The sequence below is a fragment of the Zeugodacus cucurbitae genome, chromosome 4 (genome assembly GCF_028554725.1).
Source record: "Zeugodacus cucurbitae isolate PBARC_wt_2022May chromosome 4, idZeuCucr1.2, whole genome shotgun sequence".
In the NCBI taxonomy this organism is placed as follows: domain Eukaryota; kingdom Metazoa; phylum Arthropoda; class Insecta; order Diptera; family Tephritidae; genus Zeugodacus; species Zeugodacus cucurbitae.
The window spans coordinates 49,414,131-49,431,035 of NC_071669.1; the positions used below are offsets into that span (position 1 = coordinate 49,414,131).

A 16,905-nucleotide genomic window follows, 5' to 3' on the forward strand; every position below is an offset into this window, starting at 1 on the left:
TATACGTACATATGCATGATCTAAATAAAAATCATGAAATAACAAAGTATGGTGTAAACAATGGCTAAGAAACAACAATAAGAAACGCAATGGGAAAGTAAATAATTAATCCCACAAATTATCAAACTAACTTACCAACTCACTATACTTAGCATAATAACAATATAACAAACAAAGGAACTCAGCTAAATGATATGCGGCATTTATTGTTGTTTTTTTTTCTCTCTAAAAGGGCGGCTTGTCACACAAAAACTAAGTGCTAAGAAACTCAGACACAATGGCTGGCCGCTCACATGCTGATATATTCACAGAATCGTGTTTATACTCAAATATATCCAAGAAACCAGTTTCTAACACGCGTGCGCTTAACTTTGAGCTCAAAGATAGTAGCAAACAGGAATATGAAGCTCGTATTCGTACTAAATTATGAATTTGGTTTAAGCTGAAATAATCGCACGAATAATGGAGAGCCCACGCGTCGTTCGATGGGATGGTGAATAAAAAAAAACGTGGATGAGAAAAATAACGGTATAAAAATGGCGCAAACGAAGACAAACGACATAAAACAGTTGAGTACAGTTAAACGGCGAAAATGTGTTTTAGTTGTGGGATTATTATTAGCCGTATTCGATTCGCAACATCTACATATGGGCATTTCCGCCAGAAGGTCTACCACAGACAAAATATTAAACATTATTAGAATTACAAAGTTTTTGCATATTTTCATAGGAGAATATTTAAATTTATTTATATTAAATTATTTTTAAATTAATTCATAACCAATTACGAATTATACCAAAGCCAAGTCGAACAGGAGCTACTTTTCTCATTTCGATTTTTCTACTACATTTGTTTTTTCGTCAAAATTGTTAAAGTTTGTAACATATCATGTATTAATTTGTAAGTATTGTTAACATATCATGTATTAATTTTTGCTTTGTGTAAAACCTTTATAAGGGTACAAAGATCCAAATAAAATGCATAAGAAAGCATGCGATTGCAAATAACTGTAAGTTTTTGCTCTCTTATTATCCTATATTTTAATGTCCCGTGCGACATCAAAAAACAACACTTATTCCCACTGCATCGCAAATATAAGCAGCAAGCTCGCCAAATTTTGGGTATAAACAGTAAATTTTAATACAATTAAAATAAAAAAAACCTTGTTCAAAAATCAGAAGATTTGTGGTTTTGGTAACTACTTAAAATTGGTCCCGTGCGACATCGTAGGTGTGGAATTAAAAAATTGAAAATTATTTTTTGTCTTATAAAGTTGACTTAAGTATGTAAATAGATACATTTACATTAATTATTTACATATGAGCAAAAACCGCAGTTTAAATTCCATTGAAATAGCTTATTAAATATATAGATTTCGAAAATTATAGGCTTACAAATCAAAATAAGAGTGCTCATTTTAACAAGGTTGTCACAGTTTAAATTCCATTGAAATAGCTTATTAAATATATAGATTTCGAAAATTATAGGCTTACAAATCAAAATAAGAGTGCTCATTTTAACAAGGTTGTCAGGAGAAAATCGTTTGCTTTTAAAAGTGACAAGTTAACGTATGACATATTATTTTCTTGATAAATCTCTTAACCAAAATTAAGAAATCCTTTAGTTACTTTTATAAAATATTTATATTTTTTAAGGTAACTGCTCTCAGTTTAAAATCAAATTTATATTATCAAGCCTGGTTGATTTTATAATATAATAATTAACTCTTCATTAGAATATAATTTTTTTGCAAGGAAGCGATGGACTGGGAGCAATTATCAAAAGGAAAGTCTAGCATTCTAGCAGTCTAGCAGCATTTTCTGAAAATAATTGTATTTCACATTCATAATACTATTTTCATTTCATACTATGGAATTTTTGTTGTGTTTCTCTTTGGATGTTGGTCAAAATAAATAAATAAATACATTTACTAGTTTTTTAAGCCATTTTATTGGACTTGTTGTTAAATAATTCCGTATTATAACAACAAAATCAACATAAATATTATGATGGAAAAAAATGTCCCGTGCGACATGTCCCGTGCGAATGTGGTTAATAATTAATTTAAAAAAATCTATAAATTATTTTTGGATGAAATTCATACCATCTTTAAAGGTCAATGCGCAAAATTAATGCGCAACATTTTACAATCAAAAACATTTGAATATTGCCTTACAATTCGCTGAAATCGCCGTTTGAATCGTTGTCCCCAATAACGACTTCCATTTTTTGTCCCGTGCGAATGCCTTGGTTTTTTGCAATTATCTTGTAAATGAAAACCGTTCCAAAATCAACCTTAACACTAAATGTAGAGCTAATGAAGGGCTATTAAAAAATCCTACTGTCAAAATTAAAAAACATTTTAGTTCATATTTTTTTTAGTTGAAAGGCGTACGATTATCCCGTTCGACATGGCGGAAATGCCCATATGTATGTTTTCTTTGGACACTGGTCTCTTAACGAAATATCTACGTGTGAAATCAAATCAAGTGTTATATAATAAAATTCCATGTTCTCACAATGGTATAAGTTCAACATTGTTCCGGTTTGATCTTTGATTTGAAGATAGTTAATAATTTGAAAGCCAAAAATAGCCAAAGTAAACCTAGAATAAGATCATAGCCAAGAGGCTTTTGGCTAGAATTTAAAAAACTCGACTTTTGCCTATAATAAATAATTGGAAAATGCTGTCGAACTAATAGAAACCTATAATGTCCAAAGGTATATAATGAGTTCACTTTCTTTCGAACAAATATCTTGAAGGAAGTTTCTTTACGACATCAATTTATTTTTACGAAAACAGCAAATTCCGTAGGCGTGTATGCCATTTTGTTAAATCCCCTATATTAAGTGCCAAACTATTAAATAATAAAAATATCTTTGTCGTAAATATGTATGCCATAACACAAGTCGGATCTCATACATACAGCGATTTTATATGTAAGTACATGCATGTAAAGAACGCCGCGACATTCACATTAGCTTCGCGGCTTAATTTTCGTTTTCTCAACTTATATTTTAATCTCTTTACATTCGGCATTTATTTATATACCGCTTATTTATTTATTTACCTAATAATATTTATATCAAAATACGTAGATACATTTATCATAGGGATATGAAAGCAGACCTCTTAGCGCTTACTCATCCGATATGTGCCACATTTTGACACTTTTCGTTTGAGCGCATCTTTTGCCTGGATTCGTTCGGCCTGGTCGCCAATTCGATATGTTTGGAAGTAATTTTTTGTCATCTTCCCTGTGATCCAACTTAGCATTTTCTGGCTGCTAATATTTATTTGTGTACTTCGGCATAAATAAATATTAGGATAGTAGACAAAAAATACAAATAAAATACAATAATAACAATAACATGACACGTGTTCTGTTCTGTTCATATAGTAGATAATGCATGTTTGTATGTTCGTACAAAATCACCGCCCTTTGTAGTTGCCATTTTGATTGTTTGCCAAAATTTTTTTTTTTTGGTTCATGTTCACACACATATACACATATACGCTTTAGACTATTTTTCATAATTTTTATTTCTTCGTGTTTATTTTTATTGCTTTCTTTGTGAGAAATTATTCTTGGTGGTGTTTGAAATGTTCACTCTGTGATGAATAGATGGCTCGCAGTGAATATCTTCTGCAAGCAGGCGGACTCCCCCGAATTCGCGGCGTCTGTTAATGTTGCGTGAAATGCGCAAACATACCTACACACTCTTATAAAACCATATATACATATGTGAAATTTCGTGGATACACATGTCCATTTTATTATTTTATCTGGCATTATTTTGCAACATTTAGAATTCACATCCGTATATGTACTACATAATATGATACACATAATATGTATATATTATTATCGTGGTATTGTCGGCTTTCGCGTTTACTTTTAATGGCTCATCACGGCCGATGACGCAGCAACAATGGACCGGAAGCTCAGGGCATTAATACGACTATGAAAAAGGTAGATATGTATTAACAGGCTTAGGGGCATATATGTATATATATTTCCATATAAGTTCTAAATTGTTAAATTGTTACATTTTAATTTGAACTTTGCGAAATTTTCTAAAATTCAATATATGATCAGTAAAAGTATATCTGTTTATATAGTTGTTTCAAGCTTTCATAGTCAGTTCGTCTTGCGAATTTGATGAACGGAGCTTTCAGTCATAAAAGGCTCTTTAGGGAAATGTAGTCATAGCTTCCATTGTAACTAGAAGTATATTACTTATGCGAAGGAGCTTTCATTGAACTTAGTGCCATTAACAGTTCAGGTTTTCATATATGTAAGTATATGTGGCATTTATGTATACTCTATTCTAGTAACAATCTATATTTTATCCCCGGTAATGTAGAGAGCTTCCACAGAGATAAGTTCCATTGATTTGATCACCGGAGCTTCCGAGCTGTAAAAAGTTTTTCGCTAATATATGTACATATGTATGAACTACTTACCGTTGCAAGAATAATGAAAGCTTTCAACTTCACTACTAGAGTGATACAAAGGATGCTAATGACTATAAAGAGCTTTTAAGGTGCTTAGTGCTTTTGATATTATCCGGCTATCAGATATATGAGATTATATGTATGTCAAGACTAAACTATTGCATGCTTCTGAATATATTTTAAAGAGCTTTCACAAGGGTTACCCTTATCAACTCAGTCAATCAGAAATTTGTATACTACAAGAGCGTACTCTAGCATTAATTGAATGTTGAAGTGGAAGAACAGACACTGTTTCAGTCTGTTAGATAGTGATATTGGCTATTTCTCAATAGAACATTTGTATAGTCACATACACATAAAGGGTATTTGTGTTCATCTTCAATGGTTCGGAAAATCATATAATTGCTCTTGCTCTAAACCGAAAAAAAATAAAATAAATGTCTCTTATTGCTTAATATTTAACCACAAACATTTCAAATTGACTACTAAGAGAATACACTTTTAATGAGAGAGGTTGTCTAAATATATACACTTGCTACCACCCTGTGTTATTTATTCACTACAATTTCTGCATAGTTTATAAAATGGCAATTAAATAAATGCAATTTAACCACTCAAATTACAAATAAAACACAACAAAAGGTGTCCATATGCATGTATACATACATACGTGCGAGTGTGTGTTTGGTGCAGTGATCAGCAAATATTGTTGGATAAATGCACTTGCAAGCGGAGTTTGTGAGCGAAAAATGAAATTGCAATGTTGCAAATTTCTCATTGAAATGAAATGCTTTCAGCAAATACACGAAAGTTTGTTTGTGTGTGTATATATATACATAATATGAATCTAAAATTAATATTTATAAATAAATATGTTCATATATCAACACAAACGAAGTACAATAATTGTGTGTAGTGCATTGTTATGTATGTCAACTCTTGTGCTTGTCTACTGTTGTTTATGCACCCAGTGGGCAGAAATATGCAAAATCAGGCATATATTGTCAAGCGAGAAGACAACAAAAGCAAAGGCTATATACATACATTGAAATGTAAACAGCAACAAGTGTACATTTAATGTATTCAGCCAATACGAGGGCTGCTATATATATTTCTGGCCTAATAATGAAAATAGGGATATTTATCAACGAAAATGGTTTTATTGTTTTTCAAAATATTCTCCATCAAGATTTATACACTTTTGCATGCGCTCAAACCAATTTTCGAAGCACTTTTTTTTAGCCTTTTTTTGAGCGATTGTCAAATTGTGCGGGATCCAACGAGAACAAACCTTTTTTACGGCCAGGTGTTCATGCAATATCGAACGTATGCTGGTGGGAGAAATGCATAGGCATGCCTCTATCTGAAGGTATGTTACATGACGGTCTTGCATTATCAGTTCACGTACGGCATCGATGTTTTCTGGCACAACGGCTGTTTTTGGACGAGCTTCACGGAATTCGTCTTTGAGCGAGCGTCGGCCACGATTGAATTCGTTGTACCAGTTTTTCACAGTGCTATAGGATGGTGCTTCATAGTCATACAAAGATTTTGGTTCATCGATGCAACGTCGCGATAATCAACGTCGAAAGTTGTGAAAAATGATCGTACGATGTTCACGAGTTAATTCCATTTTTTTGCCGAGATACATTTTTTTAATTCCCTGTACATCAAACAATTCACGATTAAATGACAAAACGTTCTGAGTGATGTTATGCTAAAAAATGTCAAACTTTCCAATGGAAATGTCAGATTGCACCTTGCAACACTTAGTGTTGCCTAGGCCAGAAATATATATAGCAGCCCTCGTATACGTATATAGTATGAGTGTACTAAGCGTAAAATAAACACATTTTAAATAACGAAAAAGAATTCAAAGGCATCAAATCGCATCTCTAGAGGGTCGCCTTGTATCATCTTTGCTTCGAAGCATAAAATCACTAAAAAACATAAGTTGAAAAGTACAGCGGCAGCAAGTGTTGCGCAAAACATCACTTTCATCATAAATACCGGTGATTGGGCTGTCAAATCGATTTGGCATATTGACGCGACGCTGACTCATTGCAGCAAAGATGTATGTGTTAAAAGCGGCGATACTCTCTCAAATGTCGCTTTGACACAATGGGGGCACACGCTATGTTGCAACGTTGCAACACCGCAGCTTGGCATTGCGAAATTGAATTTCCACCAGCGACAGCCTACTGCCGATCACCATGCCGCCGAGTCATGGCCATTAGGCAATTAAATGCAAATTGACGCAGTGCATATGGCTCACTCTTCGTTGTGACAATCAAAAATTCAAACGAAAGTTCAATAAATCGCTGTTGTTGGCAGCGTGGCGCCGTTGAGCGCACAGAATGACAGCTGTCGTTGACATTATGCCACTTTACATTAGACAAGAGTGTCAAATTCGCACTATGCGTGCACTTGTTTGTGGCTTGCAACAATGTCAAAAGCACTTGCGGCCGCTTTGTACACAGAGGCGTACTCGTCGAAGCGTCATCTAGGCTTAAGCAGCGCCGCATGCATTTAATTAGCACCGTTGTTGCAAGCGTGGTTGAGTAACAAATGCGGCCAAGTGGTGCGAGTGGAAAGTATGTGAGGATTTATGTGTGTTTTCTGTTATGTAGAATATGCATTCTGCTTAAATGAGTCGCGCAGGGAAGTCACAAGTTAATGAATTATCTTTACCATCACTGCTACAGCTATCTTCACTTTCGCTACTACAAATGCATTTGCTCAAGTGGCATTTAAATATATAAGCAGTCAATTTACAGCGTTTAGATTCCATTAGCTGCCACCACAGACACAAACTCTCCGCCAGACACATATACAAAGACATCTGTGCGTGTATTGGTTCATCTAAAATTTCAAAGCGAACTTATCGGTAATGTCAGCCATTAACTTTTAATATGTTGCTAACAAAACTGTGTGTATTAAAAGCAGCAATTTGCCGAGCGTCAAGCGCAATGAACCAGCTCAGTGGCCTCAAGCGCTGCACAATACATGTGCCTCAGGCCTCAATCTCTTGCTGATGTCAGATAATTTCTTTGATTTTTAATTAATGCACATTATATACATTTAAAGGGAAATCAATATTAATTAAATTAAACGTCGCTTCAGTTAATTAAGCTATTAAGCATTTATTTTAGAGAAAGAAAGCACTTACAAACTCATATGTGTGTTGGCATTTGATCTCCATATCAGTTAATTGTGATAGCCGATTTTCACATTCGCTTTGGGTCAACTTTGCTGAGACATGGGCGGATGCACATGTGGCACAGACACACATACGGCCATACAATTGTTTATATGGTTGACTATGTCGTGCCAAGAAACCGTTTAGCGCTTCATTTCGTTTTCAGTGCTTCGAGCTTCGCTTATCACTTTACTTTCAAGCGCATTTGAACGTTTGAACGCTCTCATCCGCCGTTCGGTAGCATAAACATTAATGAATTATATGATTTGGGGCAATGAATTATTTGGAGAATTTTGTTTGTCTCAAGTGAAATTATCACTTAATTATTGTTATCAGCGCGCGCAGTTAAGGTTATCATACATATATTTGGTGGTGATTAAAAATACAATTTTACATTTAAGTCACCACAAATGGTCCAATTACTAAGAATATTTTAATATGTCTGTGAACGTATGTTTGCCTAAGTTAATTCTCAGACAAAGATGAGCGTTTTTTTAATTTACTATAATTATAATTATATCAATTAATTTTTAATTCCATTTAAATTTTGTAATTATCTAATTTTTGTAGAAAATGTTGTTCTTGAATTCTTAATATACCTTAAATTATTAAAACATATTTATTTATTTTTATTTTTAGTTATAATATAATTTATTTATTTTCAATTTTAATTTTCTTAATTTTGATTTATATTGATTTATAATTATATAAAATTAAATCAATTATCGAATTATCGTAAATAAGTTCAACAGATAAAATATATCGAAACTCCTAATTTATTTCGAGAAAAAGTTGAATTAATTGCTAATTTTTTATGTAATTTATAAATTTATATAAATTGTGGATGTTTAAAAATAATTGTTCATGGCACTACATGATGTAATCTCTAAATTTGTTGTCTTAAATTTAGTCGAAAATCGACAGATTAACACTAAACAAATCTGTTAGGCCTCTTGCCATTAATTTTCTAGGAATTCGTGGTGATTTCGCAGAAATGCTCTAATTATGTCTTCGAGCTTTGATTTATGTATTTAAATATAATTTTGTTAGAAATATACATATATACAAACATACATACATTAAATACATTAATTTCAAAATAAATAATAGATAATCTCAAATTTAACTGCTAAAACTTTCAACAAAAATATTAAACTATTTTGTAATTAGAAAGCTACACGTTGTATATACACTCATACATACGAAAAAGAAAAATGTTTTTGCCTAACTTCGTCCACAACTTTTCCGCACACTTCAAAGCATAGCAGCGCAAATATTCAATCATTTATCATTCTCAGTTCACTAAGTACGCATATTCATTGGCTAATCAATGACAACAACAACAACACTTCACACCTCAAGTATCAATTAACCGCTGTTGCAGTCAATTACCTTTAATTACCTATGAGATAAAATCGATGTTGCCAGAGTAGTGTATAATTAAAATATTCAACACTAAAGATGGGAATACATACAAGCATAATTGAATACATACATACATGCATACAACACTTGATTAACTTTTCAACAATTTACAAATTGCTTACATTGTTGTTGGCAACACAGCAAATGAATGCCAATTAGTAGTAGTAGTAATAGCAGTTCTTGTTGTTGTTGTTTGGTCTACAAGTATACCGCCAGCTGACCGATCGGACTGGGACAAGTGCAAACGACTGATCGCTGATTGATCGACTCGACTATGAAAGCAGCTGCTCGACCAAAAGTGAACGGTTTCGGTAAATTACAACAACATCATTATCTATTATGAATATTGCGATTTTTAAATAAGTGCAAAGCGCTGTCTGGGTCTAGACTTTCGCCGAAGGCAGGAAGGCAAGCAGACTGTCGGCGTTGGTTGAAATGCGTGGTGAAAACGAGTCATTAGTGTGGTTAAATTCAGTTATTTAGCGATTAAAGTGCTAATTTGCGACAATAAACAGAACAACACCAATAATAATGTTTTGTGGATTGAGTAAACAGTAACAAGCGCGCTACTCCATTTGGCGCCATGTTCATAGCCGCAATAATAATAATAGTAGTGATTACAACAGCACAATACATAGAAATTGACAACACCAATTTACTATTTTTCATTACACGTTCCCTTAATTGTCATAATAGTTGTTTAATAAATGACCGCTACATGTATTGGGGCAACACCGTTTTTGAGGGAGACCAAATCCAAGTGCGTCCAGGAATATATATACCACAGGAATATAATAGCTTCAACATTGTACATATGTACGTCCTATTATGTATATACTTCGTACTCCATATATGTCTGCTTTGAAGTACATATGCATTTTCAATGCAATTGTTGTTGCTATTTCTTTTCTATACTTTTTTCATTTTTATTGTTTTCATTGTCTGTCAGCGCGTTAATTGTCTAATTTTAGTTGCTTATCATTGTCATTGTCACTCGTTTACACACCTTCTTGCACTCTAAAAGTAGTTATCATATTGTTGTTGTTGTTGTATGTAAATCAGAGGGTAAAATTAATAATTAATCATTTATGGCAGCATTTAGTTGTTATCGCTGCAATCCGTATGTAAATGACAGACTTTATTAAAATGGAAGTGTGATTGTGGGCTGTGACTTTTAGGTGGACATTGTGGAAGTGGGTTTTGGTTTTAACATATTTGTTGAAAAGAGTAAAAGTGTGACAGCGCTATGACGGTTGTTTTGGCAAATGTCAGCTTGTCAGAGACAGGAAAGTCATAGTGAATATGGATTTGTGTATGAATAAATGATGAAGAGGTCACAAAAAAGTCAATAATCGCAGTAGTAGTACTATTCCCCAATAGGGAAGCGTTAAGATTTGTGGTGTAGAGACGATATGGAATATACGAATTTAAAATTTTCTTTTTGCAATAAAACTTAAAACTGCAAAACTACTGGAGATGACAAACTGGCATTCTTTAATCATATTTTTCAAGATTTTTATTCAAAAATGTCGGATAGAGAAGAAGGATTGGTAATCATCATGATTATGATTATTGTCTCCAATAAACGAATGTCACGTGCTAAAATGTAGTTAGAAATATACCGAAAGGGTTTGGTTGTTGGTATAACTTGTTATCAAATACAGTCCCATTATTATCCATTTATTTTACAATAGTGGTCGATGCTTTGAAGAAATATTTAAGAATTGAAATAAGTTCTTTGAAATACATACATGATACTTGCACCAAAGTAGATATGTGTTGTGAATTCGATTGTACATATTTAATAGTTGGGCACTCCCTTGAACTTTTCAGTAAATCTTACCTGAAATAAAAGAAAGAGAAAAGTTAGATTTTCGTATTAATTACTTGTAAGAATAAATAAGAAAAAGTTCGATTATTTTAGTGAGGGCTTTCACATAAGTATTAGCTTAGTATATGTGGCAATACTATATATGGCTCCAGAGTCCAATCCAAAGCACATTTTAGTATGCAAAATATATGCCGAGGATTTTTGTGTATTGATACACAATCGGTAACGCAATTTTAGATATGGTAAAACTCTCTTACAAATTGTACAATAATATACCATTTTGATGTTATTAATAATTTATATTATTACATTTAACATACTTAAATAAATTACATTATGGTATATTACAATCCTCAATAATGAAAGTACGTAATTAGTTCATTTGCAAATGGAATTGACTGTTGCATTGTATTCAAATAAATAAATTGGCAATATAATTGCAATAACGGATTTACAGTAAAATGCATTTACTACTAATACATATATGTCCATAGTTAGGCAGAGATATGCAACAAATTTTTGGTTTTCTGAGCAATATTTACACTTCAACTTAATTATCCTAACGAAAATATAACTTTGATGCGGTAGCATAAGGCTTCAAGGATGTTCGAGTCACACACACACACACAGATATTTACTTAAGTGCAATAGCAAAAGGGATAGCGCAGCTGTTTAATAGTGAATTACACTAAATAAATGAGAAAGTAATGAGAATAAATGGCCATAGGGCTGAAGAACTCAATTTAAACCGACTAAGACCGAGAAAATGGCAACTAATACAGAAGATAACAAACGTACAAACAAGTGGATGAAATGAGAATAACTTGAAAAGTGTAGTTCAACTCAGACAACTATAACTTTGACTGCAATTCGCCGCTTATCGGTGGGTGACTGTTGTAGAATTCGCCGTGTGGACAACACGGTTGAGCAGTGCACTGACCAATTGTTGCACATACATATGTACATATATGTGACTCATTGTTGCTGTTGTTGTTTGGTGCGCTTGAACGGTGTTGTCTTTTATTGGCACAGACTTTACGACGACGAGACGGCTAGTGTAGGTGAGCAAATATGCACACACCTATACCAACTTCTGTATTTAATATAAAGTACATATCCGGTAGGAAAATGAGAGCTAATTCGAGCAAATATAACACTAATTTTGATTTAAATTTTAACAGGTTGTCTGATACTAGTTATTTCTACACCAATGTGATCCTTATTGTTGACTTTATTTCCAATAGGCTACTTCTTGTTTATGTGTTTGCTGTTATTTGTTACAATTTTCCTACAGGGCAGCTATATATGCATATAAAATAAAATGTACTAGTAAATGACATGTCTGCAAGTGACGTGTATGTAATTATGACGATAAAGACAGTAACAATGGCAATAGCGCTCGCGACCACGACAACAACAACAACAACGGCAACGATGACAAATAAATTGGCGACCATTGTCTATGGCATTGGTTTGGCGCACGGCGGTGGCAAAGGTGGCGACGGCCTTCTGGCAAGGCTAACAAGTTTTTCCTAAACTCACTCATACATAGTATGAATACAAATACAAGCAATCTTTTCATAAAATATTTTATTTTGTTGTTGTTAGAATGCACCCCAGAGAGCCAACACAATACTCTTTGGACTTAATGAATTCAACTTTGCTGTCTTCATTCATTCAAAGAAAAGTTAAATCAAGCAGAAGAAAAAAAGAAGAACACCTTGCGCTGCGTGACGTCAGTGAGTTCTAAGCCTGTTTGATGGATTGGTTATAAAAAGACATGGATTTGTACATAGGTACTCATAAATATGTTTGTGCACAAGTGTATGATTAAACATAGGTGTGTTTGAGCTTAAATTTATATACTCGTCTGTTTATGTTCACATGTGTGATTTGATTCGAATTTCATGTAATAAAGGTATAAAGGGTGATTTTTTAAGAGCTTGATAACTTTAAAAAAAAAAAAACGCATAAAATTTGCAAAATCTCATCGGTTCTTTATTTGAAACGTTAGATTGGTTCATGACATTTACTTTTTGAAGATAATTTCATTTAAATGTTGACCGCGGCTGCGTCTTAGGTGGTCCATTCGGAAAGTCCAATTTTGGGCAACTTTTTCGAGCATTTCGGCCGGAATAGCCCGAATTTCTTCGGAAATGTTGTCTTCCAAAGCTGGAATAGTTGCTGGCTTATTTCTGTAGACTTTAGACTTGACGTAGCCCCACAAAAAATAGTCTAAAGGCGTTAAATCGCATGATCTTGGTGGCCAACTTACGGGTCCATTTCTTGAGATGAATTGTTCTCCGAAGTTTTCCCTCAAAATGGCCATAGAATCGCGAGCTGTGTGGCATGTAGCGCCATCTTGTTGAAACCACATGTCAACCAAGTTCAGTTCTTCCATTTTTGGCAACAAAAAGTTTGTTAGCATCGAACGATAGCGATCGCCATTCACCGTAACGTTGCGTCCAACAGCATCTTTGAAAAAATACGGTCCAATGATTCCACCAGCGTACAAACCACACCAAACAGTGCATTTTTCGGGATGCATGGGCAGTTCTTGAACGGCTTCTGGTTGCTCTTCACCCCAAATGCGGCAATTTTGCTTATTTACGTAGCCATTCAACCAGAAATGAGCCTCATCGCTGAACAAAATTTGTCGATAAACACATTTCGAACCGAACACTGATTTTGGTAATAAAATTCAATGATTTGCAAGCGTTGCTCGTTAGTAAGTCTATTCATTATGAAATGTCAAAGCATACTGAGCATCTTTCTCTTTGACACCATGTCTGAAATCCCACGTGATCTGTCAAATACTAATGCATGAAAATCCTAACCTCAAAAAAATCACCCGTTATATGCGAACATGTCTGAAAGTGGAATGGTTGCCAGCATTGCATCGCGTGTTCGGAAGTGTATTTGTGTGAATGGGTGAATGCTTGAATGAGAATTAGATGACTAATATGAAATGTGTTTAATAGAAATTGCCATGAGTGATTTAATTTTTACATGAAGCACACATTATTAATTCTGTTGGAGTTGATGATCATCGTAGACACTTCATTATATATATTAGTACATGAATGTAAATACTTAAATTTATAAAAAAATGGAATAAAGTTCATTACCAAAGAACACAGATTAACCTCAAGAGAATACATGATAATAGCTTTCACAGGGCTTGATGGTTGAAGTTAACTGCTTACATCAGAGTTGCTAACTCGAAATTATCAAATTCGGAAGCTTTTACTTTCATCCTATTTATTAGGTGATTGCAATATAGTTAAGACAGGCCACAGTTAAAATCACTATGTTAAACAGATTGCGGAGTTATAGTTCTAAATACAACATAAGATCCTCCCTCGCGGATTTCGAAATGAAGAAGATTCATTAAAAAGGTTAATCGATCGCGCTTGGACAGAATATTATACAATGAAATCACGGTCTCTGTTTCCTGTCAGAATTCACATCAAGTTGATTGAAGATTTAGCTGATCACACCCATTTCTCAAGAGTTTATTTTTTAAATTTATTGTTGCAAGCTGCCATTGTGCAACTTCATGCATAGACACATATACATACATGTATTGTAGTTTATAGTGGACCTCTCAATTGCCAACTGTAATTGAATAATGCCAAACAAAATATTTATTTGATTTCTTAAGATGCTTGAGCTCAACTCAACAAGCGCGCTCGAGTGGTTGATCGGCGAGTATACTACGAAGCTCTTCACATAATGCCACAATAAAACTCACACATACAAATACATTACAGTGCAACAAAAAGCTAGCAAAAACCCAAATGCTTATTACGGTGGCAATTGAGAGTGGCTTCTAAAAGCATTGAACGCAATCAACCGACGACAATCAGTCGCAATTCTGTGCGTGTTTTGTTGCGTGTATGTATGTATGTATGATTGTGTGCTCAGACTATTATTCAATTTACAATTTATCACCATTGATTTACAAGATTTTCGACTTAAAAAAGAAACAAAAATATACAAAAAAAAAACGGTAATATGCAAAACACATCCCTACCTGAGTACAAAAAAACTCTCGAATGCTCATGCGCGCATTTAAGTCAGGTCATAAGTACGGTCTTTCAAACATAAGTACATATGTGTTTATGTGTGTGTGAGTGAGTGCACAAATTTTATTATTTTAATGTTCGGAATTGACGGCGGCGTTGTCACTTGAAATCTGTGTCTTATTTAGCCTTTTTTCCACTCGATCGATAACGCGCAGCCGAAATGCAAATGTGGCGCTGACAAATGTGCGCGTGTGCATTTGCAACAATGTGTTGTTATTGTTGTACTTTGTATATGGCACCAAATTTGTCTGTGAAACTAAGCGTCTGGAGTGCGAGTTGTAATGAATAGTGTGGTAAGTTCAAAAAGCCGCCAGCATGAGTAAGTAATTGCCACATTTTGTATTTGTCAAATTAGAGTTGACTTTGTGAAGATTCGGGGCGATTTCAAATGAATTTTGAACTCTGTAGGAAAGTTAATGCCACATTTTGAAAGCTTGGCGAGATACACACCAAAAGAATAAGCTGGCGTAAATGGAAGTATGGAGTTAACGGTAGATATTCGAACATAATGATCACTTCTAAAGTTCTGAATTTCAAAATTTGATTTTATTGATATTTGTATTAACTTTGAGTTATAATAATCTGCTTTATGTTTTACTCTCAATATACTTAATCCCGACTTTAATTATCATTATTTTATAATGTTGATATGATGTTATTGTTGGGCTTTATGATTAGAATATAAGAGAATACAGAATTAAACAAAATATATTCCGTCAAAATCCGAAAAAAATCGGGATCCCGAAGTTTTTTCTTTCTAGATTTAGTCTCTCACTACACGCTAAATTGTGCATTCATCGAATTTGTTTATGAATTTGCAATCCACAAAGAATTTGCTAACCAATGAATGAGGCAGTTGGCATACTAAATGACCTATTCGAGTGCCGAATTGCCAAAGAATGCTCGGCTGCGATTCAATTGTGTAAAAATATGCGAAAATTTTATGACTGCGGAAAATGGAATTTAAACGTTTGCCATGCTCTGCGTTTCGGCGACTAATAATAAATAAATATATGAGCGAAAATTAATGTGCAACGCGATCAGCCAAGCAGGTAGTCATAAATACAAAGCCATAAATATATGTATATATATATATATATATTTGTATATAAGAGTGTGTTTCTTGTATTAATATTTGCACAAATCTGACCACATTATCTTAGAATAAATACAAAAGCAAAAAAATGAAATTTGGCTTTGAAGAAACGTGAGTTACTTTTCATGTTCGCCTACTTTTATTACACAGTGTATGTGTGTTAATAAGTACATATTAATTTAGAAATACGAGCATTAAGCGAAATTTATTTCAGTGCACATGCATTTTGAAAAGGCGCAACGCGGCTTTGTCAAGTTTTGGACAAAATGCTGCAGGCGCTAAACTGTAAGTCACACTGAGCATTTGAAGCAAATCCACGACCATTATGTGCTAATATATTGCATGTGTGTGGATACATTTTGGCAGCGAGTGCAATGAGTCGCCGTCTCTATAAACAAGCAGCTTAAATGGCGGGCGCATAAATCCTCGGACAAAGCTCAAATTGGTAATGTGGCTTAACGGCGCTGTAGTCTGGCAAGTGGCATGAAGGGTGAGGAGGTGCTTGCCACACCGTCATGTGTTATGCCCTTAAGCGGTGAGTAGCGAACGGCGGCCAGTGCAAATGTTAAGTGCATAATTACATATAAATACATATGTATGTTGTTGTTGTTGCGCCGTCATGCCACAAGCACATTTCGTTTGTATTTCTATTTCTATTTGATTTTCATTTTCAATTTTCCTGTTTATCTCCGTTGAACTTTTTTCGTCGGTTTGTGCCTCCAATGTGTGTCACTGATGTGTCCAATAAATTGTCACGCATTGTCAGCGTTTTGTGTGCCAATTCGCCGGCAAAGTAAACAACAACAG

The 16,905-nt window shown here is 34.0% G+C and overlaps 1 protein-coding gene across 5 annotated transcripts in view; it reads right to left on the reverse strand.

The window, feature by feature from the left end:
* The window catches only part of LOC105219966 (division abnormally delayed protein), a 279,272-nt gene that overhangs the window by 54,417 nt on the left and 207,950 nt on the right, over nucleotides 1-16,905 (reverse strand). The window lies entirely within an intron of this gene.